This window comes from Taudactylus pleione, unplaced genomic scaffold (genome assembly GCF_031769625.1).
Source record: "Taudactylus pleione unplaced genomic scaffold, aTauple2 ptg001270l, whole genome shotgun sequence".
Lineage (NCBI taxonomy): Eukaryota > Metazoa > Chordata > Amphibia > Anura > Myobatrachidae > Taudactylus > Taudactylus pleione.
Genome location: NW_028285670.1, coordinates 325,001 through 332,500, shown reverse-complemented (window position 1 = coordinate 332,500; position 7,500 = coordinate 325,001). Strand labels below are relative to the sequence as shown.

The window sequence follows — 7,500 nt, the reverse complement described above, 5'->3', positions numbered from 1 at the left end:
AATTTACTTGAGTTAAGAAGTAAAAGAGGTCTAAAGTTAATGTTTTTGAGCACCTACAGCCAAACCACACTGGACATGCCCAATCTCGTCTGATCTTGGAAGCTATGCAGTGTTGGGCCTGGTTAGTACTTTGATGGGAGACCACCTATCAATCCCAGTTGCTGTAGGTAATTTTATACTGCCATAACAGTCTATTCTATTACATTTTACATTTGATTTTTTCAACTTATCAATGAATTTACTTGAGTTAAGAAGTAATAGAGGTCAAAATTTAATGCTTTTGAGCACCTACAGCCAAACCACACTGGACATGCCCAATCTCGTTTGATCTTGGAAGCTATGCAGTGTTGGGCCTGGTTAGTACTTAGATGGGAGACCACCTGGGAATACCAGGTGCTGTAGGTAATTTTATACTGCCATAACATTCTTTTCTATTACATTTTACATTTAGTTTTTTCAACTTATCAATGAATTTACTTGAGTTAAGAAGTAATAGAGGTCTAAAGTTAATGGTTTTGGGCACCTACAGCCAAACCACACTGGACATGCCCAATATCATCTGATCTTGGAAGCTATGCAGTGTTGGGCCTGGTTAGTACTTGGATGGGAGACGACCTGGGAATACCAGGAGCTGTAGGTAATTTTATACTGCCAAAACTTTCTTTTCTATTACATTTTACATTGCATTTTTCAACTTATCATTGAATTTACTTGAGTTAAGAAGTAAAAGAGGTCTAAAGTTAATGTTTTTGAGCACCTACAGCCAAACCACACTGGACATGCCCAATCTCGTCTGATCTTGGAAGCTATGCAGTGGTGGGCCAGGTTAGTACTTGGATTGGAGACCACCTAGGAATCCCTGGTGCTGTAGGTAATTTTATACTGCCATAACAGTCTTTTCTACTACATTTTACATTTAATTTTTTCAACTTATCAATGAATTTACTTGAGTTAAGAAGTAATAGAGGTCTAAATTTAATGCTTTTGAGCACCTACAGCCAAACCACACTGGACATGCCCAATCTCGTCTGATCTTGTAAGCTTTGCTGTGTTGGGCCTGGTTTGTACTTGGATGGGAGACCACCTGAGAATACCAGTTGCTGTAGGAAATTTTATACTGCCATAACATTCTTTTCTATTACATTTTACATTTAATTTTTCAACTTATCAATGAATTTACTTGAGTTAAGAAGTAATAGAGGTCTAAAGTTAATGTGTTTGAGCACCTACAGCCAAACCACACAGGACATGCCCAATCTTGTCTGAACTGGGAAGCTATGCAGTGTTGGGCCTGGTTAGTACTTGGATGGGAGACCACCTGGGAATACCAGGAGCTGTAGGTAATTTCATACTGCCATAACATTCTTTTCTATTACATTTTACATTTAATTTTTTCAACTTATCAATGAATTTACTTGAGTTGAGAAGTAATAGAGGTCTAAAATTATTGGTTTGGGGCACCTACAGCCAAAGCACACTGGACATGCCCAATATCGTCTGATCTTGGAAGCTATGCAGTGTTGGGCCTGGTTAGTACTTGGATGGGAGACCACCTAGGAATCCCAGGTGCTGTAGGTAATTTTATACTGCCATAACAGTCTTTTCTATTACATTTTACAATTAATTTTTTCAACTTATCAATGAATTTACTTGAGTTAAGAAGTAATAGAGGTCTAAAGTTAATGCTTTTGAGCACCTACAGCCAAACCACACTGGACATGCCCAATCTCATTTGATCTTGGAAGCTATGCAGTGTTGGGCCTGGTTAGTACTTGGACGGGAGACCACCTGGGAATGCCAGGTGCTGTAGGTACTTTTATACTGCCATAACATTCTATTCTATTACATTTTACATTTCATTTTTCAACTAATCATTGAATTTACTTGAGTTAAGAAGTAAAAGAGGTCTAAAGTTAATGTTTTTGAGCACCTACAGCCAAACCACACTGGACATGCCCAATCTCGACTGAACTTGGAAGCTATGCAGTGTTGGGCCTGGTTAGTACTTGGATGGGAGACCACCTGGGAATACCAGGTGCTGAAGGTAATTTTATACTGCCATAACATTCTTTTCTTTTACATTTTACATTTAATTTTTTCAACTTATCAATGAATTTACTTGAGTTAAGAAGTAATAGAGGTCTAAAGTTAATGTTTTTGAGCACCTACAGCCAAACCACACAGGACATGCCCAATCTCGTCTGAACTTGGAAGCTATGCAGTGTTGTGCCTGGTTAGTACTTGGATGGGAGACCACCTGGGAATACCAGGTGCTGTAGGTAATTTTATACTGCCATAACATTCTTTTCTATTACATTTTACATTTAATTTTTTCAACTTATCAATGAATTTACTTGAGTTAAGAAGTAATAGAGGTCTAAAATTAATGTTTTTGAGCACCTACAGCCAAACCACACTGGACATGCCCAATATCGTCTGATATTGGAAGCTATGCAGTGTTGGGCCTGGTTAGTACTTGAATGGGAGACCACCTGGGAATACCAGGTGCTGTAGGTAATTTTATACTGCGATAACATTCTTTTCCATTACATTTTACATTTCATTTTTCAACTTATCATTGAATTTACTTGAGTTAAGAAGTAAAAGAGGTCTAAAGTTAATGTTTTTGAGCACCTACAGCCAAACCACACTGGACATGCCCAATCTCGTCTGATCTTGGAAGCAATGCAGTGGTGGGCCAGGTTAGTACTTGGATTGGAGACCACCTAGGAATCCCAGGTGCTGTAGGTAATTTTATACTGCCATAACAGTCTTTTCTACTACATTTTACATTTAATTTTTTCAACTTATCAATGAATTTACTTGAGTTAAGAAGTAATAGAGGTCTAAAGTTAATGCTTTTGAGCACCTACAGCCAAACCACACTGGACATGCCCAATCTCGTCTGATCTTGGAAGCTATGCAGTGTTGGGCCTGGTAAGTACTTGGAGGGGAGACCACCTGGGAATACCAGGTGCTGTAGGTAATTTTATAAAGCCATTACATTCTTTTCTATTACATTTTACATTACATTTTTTCAACTTATCAATGAATTTTCTTGAGTTAAGAAGTAAAAGAGGTCTAAAGTTAATGTTTTTGAGCACCTACAGTCAAACCACACTGGACATGCCCAATCTCGTCTGATCTTGGAAGCTATGCAGTGTTGGGCCTGGTTAGTACTTGGATGGGAAACCACCTGGGAATACCAGGTGCTGTAGGTAATTTTATACTGCCATAACATTCTTTTCTATTACATTTTACATTTAATTTTTTCAACTTATCAATGAATTTACTTGAGTTAAGAAGTAATAGAGGTCTAAATTTAATGCTTTTGAGCACCTACAGCCAAACCACACTGGACATGCCCAATCTCGTCTGATCTTGTAAGCTTTGCTGTGTTGGGCCTGGTTTGTACTTGGATGGGAGACCACCTGAGAATACCAGTTGCTGTAGGAAATTTTATACAGCCAAAACATTCTTTTCTATTACATTTTACATTTAATTTTTTCAACTTATCAATGAATTTACTTGAGTTAAGAAGTAAAAGAGGTCTAAAGTTAATGTTTTTGAGCACCTACAGCCAAACCACACTGGACATGCCCAATCTCGTCTGATCTTGGAAGCTATGCAGTGTTGGGCCTGGTTAGTACTTGGATGGGAGACCACCTGGGAATACCAGGAGCTGTAGGTAATTTTATACTGCCAAAACTTTCTTTTCTATTACATTTTACATTTCATTTTTCAACTTATCATTGAATTTACTTGAGTTAAGAAGTAAAAGAGGTCTAAAGTTAATGTTTTTGAGCACCTACAGCCAAACCACACTGGACATGCCCAATCTCGTCTGATCTTGGAAGCTATGCAGTGTTGGGCCTGGTTAGTACTTGGATGGGAGACCACCTATCAATCCCAGTTGCTGTAGGTAATTTTATACTGCCATAACAGTCTATTCTATTACATTTTACATTTGATTTTTTCAACTTATCAATGAATTTACTTGAGTTAAGAAGTAATAGAGGTCAAAAGTTAATGCTTTTGAGCACCTACAGCCAAACCACACTGGACATGCCCAATCTCGTTTGATCTTGGAAGCTATGCAGTGTTGGGCCTGGTTAGTACTTAGATGGGAGACCACCTGGGAATACCAGGTGCTGTAGGTAATTTTATACTGCCATAACATTCTTTTCTATTACATTTTACATTTAGTTTTTTCAACTTATCAATGAATTTACTTGAGTTAAGAAGTAATAGAGGTCTAAAGTTAATGGTTTTGGGCACCTACAGCCAAACCACACTGGACATGCCCAATATCATCTGATCTTGGAAGCTATGCAGTGTTGGGCCTGGTTAGTACTTGGATGGGAGACGACCTGGGAATACCAGGAGCTGTAGGTAATTTTATACTGCCAAAACTTTCTTTTCTATTACATTTTACATTGCATTTTTCAACTTATCATTGAATTTACTTGAGTTAAGAAGTAAAAGAGGTCTAAAGTTAATGTTTTTGAGCACCTACAGCCAAACCACACTGGACATGCCCAATCTCGTCTGATCTTGGAAGCTATGCAGTGGTGGGCCAGGTTAGTACTTGGATTGGAGACCACCTAGGAATCCCTGGTGCTGTAGGTAATTTTATACTGCCATAACAGTCTTTTCTACTACATTTTACATTTAATTTTTTCAACTTATCAATGAATTTACTTGAGTTAAGAAGTAATAGAGGTCTAAATTTAATGCTTTTGAGCACCTACAGCCAAACCACACTGGACATGCCCAATCTCGTCTGATCTTGTAAGCTTTGCTGTGTTGGGCCTGGTTTGTATTTGGATGGGAGACCACCTGAGAATACCAGTTGCTGTAGGAAATTTTATACAGCCAAAACATTCTTTTCTGTTACATTTTACATTTAATTTTTTCAACTTATCAATGAATTTACTTGAGTTAAGAAGTAATAGAGGTCAAAAGTTAATGCTTTTGAGCACCTACAGCCAAACCACACTGGACATTCCCAATCTTGTTTGATCTTGGAAGCTATGCAGTGTTGGGCCTGGTTAGTACTTGGACGGGAGACCACCTGGGAATACCAGGTGCTGTAGGTAATTTTATACTGCCATAACATTCTTTTCTATTACATTTTACATTTCATTTTTCAACTAATAATTGAATTTACTTGAGTTAAGAAGTAAAAGAGGTCTAAAGTTAATGTTTTTGAGCACCTACAGCCAAACCACACTGGACATTCCCAATCTCATTTGGTCTTGGAAGCTATGCAGTGTTGGGCCTGGTTAGTACTTGGACGGGAGACCACCTGGGAATACCAGGTGCTGTAGGTAATTTTATACTGCCATAACATTCTTTTCTATTACATTTTACATTTAATTTTTTCAACTTATCAATGAATTTACTTGAGTTAAGAAGTAATTGAGGTCTAAAGTTAAAGGTTTTGGGCACCTACAGCCAAACCACACTGGACATGCCCAATATCATCTGATCTTGGAAGCTATGCAGTGTTGGGCCTGGTTAGTACTTGGATGGGAGACCACCTGGGAATGCAAGGTGCTGTAGGTAATTTTATACTGCCATAACATTCTTTTCTATTACATTTTACATTTAATTTTTCAACTTATCAATGAATTTACTTGAGTTAATAAGTAATAGAGGTCTAAAGTTAATGTGTTTGAGCACCTACAGCCAAACCACACTGGACATGCCCAATCTCGTCTGAACTTGGAAGCTATGCAGTGTTGGGCCTGGTTAGTACTTGGATGGGGGACCACCTGGGAATACCAGGTGCTGTAGGTAATTTTATACTGCCATAACATTCTTTTCTATTACATTTTACATTTAATTTTTCAACTTATCAATGAATTTACTTGAGTTAAGAAGTAATAGAGGTCTAAAGTTAATGTGTTTGAGCACCTACAGCCAAACCACACAGGACATGCCCAATCTTGTCTGAACTTGGAAGCTATGCAGTGTTGGGCCTGGTTAGTACTTGGATGGGAGACCACCTGGGAATACCAGGAGCTGTAGGTAATTTTATACTGCCATAACATTCTTTTCTATTACATTTTACATTTAATTTTTTCAAATTATCAATGAATTTACTTGAGTTAAGAAGTAATAGAGGGCTAAAATTATTGGTTTGGGGCACCTACAGCCAAAGCACACTGGACATGCCCAATATCGTCTGATCTTGGAAGCTATGCATTGTTGGGCCTGGTTAGTACTTGGATGGGAGACCACCTAGGAATCCCAGGTGCTGTAGGTAATTTTATACTGCCATAACAGTCTTTTCTATTACATTTTACAATTAATTTTTTCAACTTATCAATGAATTTACTTGAGTTAAGAAGTAATAGAGGTCTAAAGTTAATACTTTTGAGCACCTACAGCCAAACCACACTGGACATGCCCAATCTCGTCTGATCTTGGAAGCTATGCAGTGTTGGGCCTGGTTAGTACTTGGATGGGAGACAACCTAGGAATCCCAGTTGCTGTAGGTAATTTTATACTGCCATAACAGTCTATTCTATTACATTTTACATTTGATTTTTTCAACTTATCAATGAATTTACTTGAGTTAAGAAGTAATAGAGGTCAAAAGTTAATGCTTTTGAGCACCTACAGCCAAACCACACTGGACATGCCCAATCTCGTTTGATCTTGGAAGCTATGCAGTGTTGGGCCTCGTTAGTACTTAGATGGGAGACCACCTGGGAATACCAGGTGCTGTAGGTAATTTTATACTGCCATAACATTCTTTTCTATTACATTTTACATTTAATTTTTTCAACTTATCAATGAATTTACTTGAGTTAAGAAGTAATAGAGGTCTAAAGTTAATGGTTTTGGGCACCTACAGCCAAACCACACTGGACATGCCCAATATCATCTGATCTTGGAAGCTATGCAGTGTTGGGCCTGGTTAGTACTTGGATGGGAGACGACCTGGGAATACCAGGAGCTGTAGGTAATTTTATACTGCCAAAACTTTCTTTTCTATTACATTTTACATTGCATTTTTCAACTTATCATTGAATTTACTTGAGTTAAGAAGTAAAAGAGGTCTAAAGTTAATGTTTTTGAGCACCTACAGCCAAACCACACTGGACATGCCCAATCTCGTCTGATCTTGGAAGCTATGCAGTGGTGGGCCAGGTTAGTACTTGGATTGGAGACCACCTAGGAATCCCTGGTGCTGTAGGTAATTTTATACTGCCATAACAGTCTTTTCTACTACATTTTACATTTAATTTTTTCAACTTATCAATGAATTTACTTGAGTTAAGAAGTAATAGAGGTCTAAATTTAATGCTTTTGAGCACCTACAGCCAAACCACACTGGACATGCCCAATCTCGTCTGATCTTGTAAGCTTTGCTGTGTTGGGCCTGGTTTGTACTTGGATGGGAGACCACCTGAGAATACCAGTTGCTGTAGGAAATTTTATACAGCCAAAACATTCTTTTCTATTACATTTTACATTTAATTTTTTCAA

General features: G+C 38.0%; 3 non-coding genes and 28 pseudogenes across 3 annotated transcripts; all 31 read left to right on the top strand.

Annotated features, from left to right (window-relative positions):
- The first annotated feature begins 51 nt into the window (after positions 1-51).
- Positions 52-170, top strand: LOC148444759 (5S ribosomal RNA; annotated as a pseudogene).
- Positions 171-286: 116 nt separating this feature from the next.
- Positions 287-405, top strand: LOC148444758 (5S ribosomal RNA). The gene has a single exon (XR_015875620.1). It is a non-coding gene; the product is annotated as a 5S ribosomal RNA (ribosomal RNA).
- Positions 406-521: 116 nt separating this feature from the next.
- On the top strand, positions 522-640 carry LOC148444757 (5S ribosomal RNA; annotated as a pseudogene).
- A 115-nt stretch (positions 641-755) lies between these two features.
- LOC148444756 (5S ribosomal RNA) lies at positions 756-874 on the top strand (annotated as a pseudogene).
- A 116-nt stretch (positions 875-990) lies between these two features.
- LOC148444755 (5S ribosomal RNA) lies at positions 991-1,109 on the top strand (annotated as a pseudogene).
- A 115-nt stretch (positions 1,110-1,224) lies between these two features.
- LOC148444754 (5S ribosomal RNA) lies at positions 1,225-1,343 on the top strand (annotated as a pseudogene).
- A 116-nt stretch (positions 1,344-1,459) lies between these two features.
- Positions 1,460-1,578, top strand: LOC148444753 (5S ribosomal RNA; annotated as a pseudogene).
- A 116-nt stretch (positions 1,579-1,694) lies between these two features.
- LOC148444752 (5S ribosomal RNA) lies at positions 1,695-1,813 on the top strand (annotated as a pseudogene).
- Positions 1,814-1,928: 115 nt separating this feature from the next.
- On the top strand, positions 1,929-2,047 carry LOC148444751 (5S ribosomal RNA; annotated as a pseudogene).
- Positions 2,048-2,163: 116 nt separating this feature from the next.
- LOC148444750 (5S ribosomal RNA) lies at positions 2,164-2,282 on the top strand (annotated as a pseudogene).
- Positions 2,283-2,398: 116 nt separating this feature from the next.
- On the top strand, positions 2,399-2,517 carry LOC148444749 (5S ribosomal RNA; annotated as a pseudogene).
- A 115-nt stretch (positions 2,518-2,632) lies between these two features.
- Positions 2,633-2,751, top strand: LOC148444748 (5S ribosomal RNA; annotated as a pseudogene).
- Positions 2,752-2,867: 116 nt separating this feature from the next.
- On the top strand, positions 2,868-2,986 carry LOC148444747 (5S ribosomal RNA; annotated as a pseudogene).
- Positions 2,987-3,102: 116 nt separating this feature from the next.
- LOC148444746 (5S ribosomal RNA) lies at positions 3,103-3,221 on the top strand (annotated as a pseudogene).
- A 116-nt stretch (positions 3,222-3,337) lies between these two features.
- On the top strand, positions 3,338-3,456 carry LOC148444745 (5S ribosomal RNA; annotated as a pseudogene).
- A 116-nt stretch (positions 3,457-3,572) lies between these two features.
- Positions 3,573-3,691, top strand: LOC148444744 (5S ribosomal RNA; annotated as a pseudogene).
- A 115-nt stretch (positions 3,692-3,806) lies between these two features.
- On the top strand, positions 3,807-3,925 carry LOC148444743 (5S ribosomal RNA; annotated as a pseudogene).
- A 116-nt stretch (positions 3,926-4,041) lies between these two features.
- LOC148444742 (5S ribosomal RNA) lies at positions 4,042-4,160 on the top strand. Its single transcript, XR_015875619.1, has one exon. It is a non-coding gene; the product is annotated as a 5S ribosomal RNA (ribosomal RNA).
- A 116-nt stretch (positions 4,161-4,276) lies between these two features.
- LOC148444741 (5S ribosomal RNA) lies at positions 4,277-4,395 on the top strand (annotated as a pseudogene).
- A 115-nt stretch (positions 4,396-4,510) lies between these two features.
- On the top strand, positions 4,511-4,629 carry LOC148444740 (5S ribosomal RNA; annotated as a pseudogene).
- Positions 4,630-4,980: 351 nt separating this feature from the next.
- LOC148444739 (5S ribosomal RNA) lies at positions 4,981-5,099 on the top strand (annotated as a pseudogene).
- Positions 5,100-5,214: 115 nt separating this feature from the next.
- LOC148444738 (5S ribosomal RNA) lies at positions 5,215-5,333 on the top strand (annotated as a pseudogene).
- A 116-nt stretch (positions 5,334-5,449) lies between these two features.
- On the top strand, positions 5,450-5,568 carry LOC148444737 (5S ribosomal RNA; annotated as a pseudogene).
- A 115-nt stretch (positions 5,569-5,683) lies between these two features.
- LOC148444736 (5S ribosomal RNA) lies at positions 5,684-5,802 on the top strand. Its single transcript, XR_015875255.1, has one exon. It is a non-coding gene; the product is annotated as a 5S ribosomal RNA (ribosomal RNA).
- Positions 5,803-5,917: 115 nt separating this feature from the next.
- On the top strand, positions 5,918-6,036 carry LOC148444735 (5S ribosomal RNA; annotated as a pseudogene).
- A 116-nt stretch (positions 6,037-6,152) lies between these two features.
- LOC148444734 (5S ribosomal RNA) lies at positions 6,153-6,271 on the top strand (annotated as a pseudogene).
- Positions 6,272-6,387: 116 nt separating this feature from the next.
- On the top strand, positions 6,388-6,506 carry LOC148444733 (5S ribosomal RNA; annotated as a pseudogene).
- A 116-nt stretch (positions 6,507-6,622) lies between these two features.
- Positions 6,623-6,741, top strand: LOC148444732 (5S ribosomal RNA; annotated as a pseudogene).
- Positions 6,742-6,857: 116 nt separating this feature from the next.
- Positions 6,858-6,976, top strand: LOC148444731 (5S ribosomal RNA; annotated as a pseudogene).
- A 115-nt stretch (positions 6,977-7,091) lies between these two features.
- On the top strand, positions 7,092-7,210 carry LOC148444730 (5S ribosomal RNA; annotated as a pseudogene).
- A 116-nt stretch (positions 7,211-7,326) lies between these two features.
- On the top strand, positions 7,327-7,445 carry LOC148444729 (5S ribosomal RNA; annotated as a pseudogene).
- Positions 7,446-7,500: the final 55 nt, after the last annotated feature.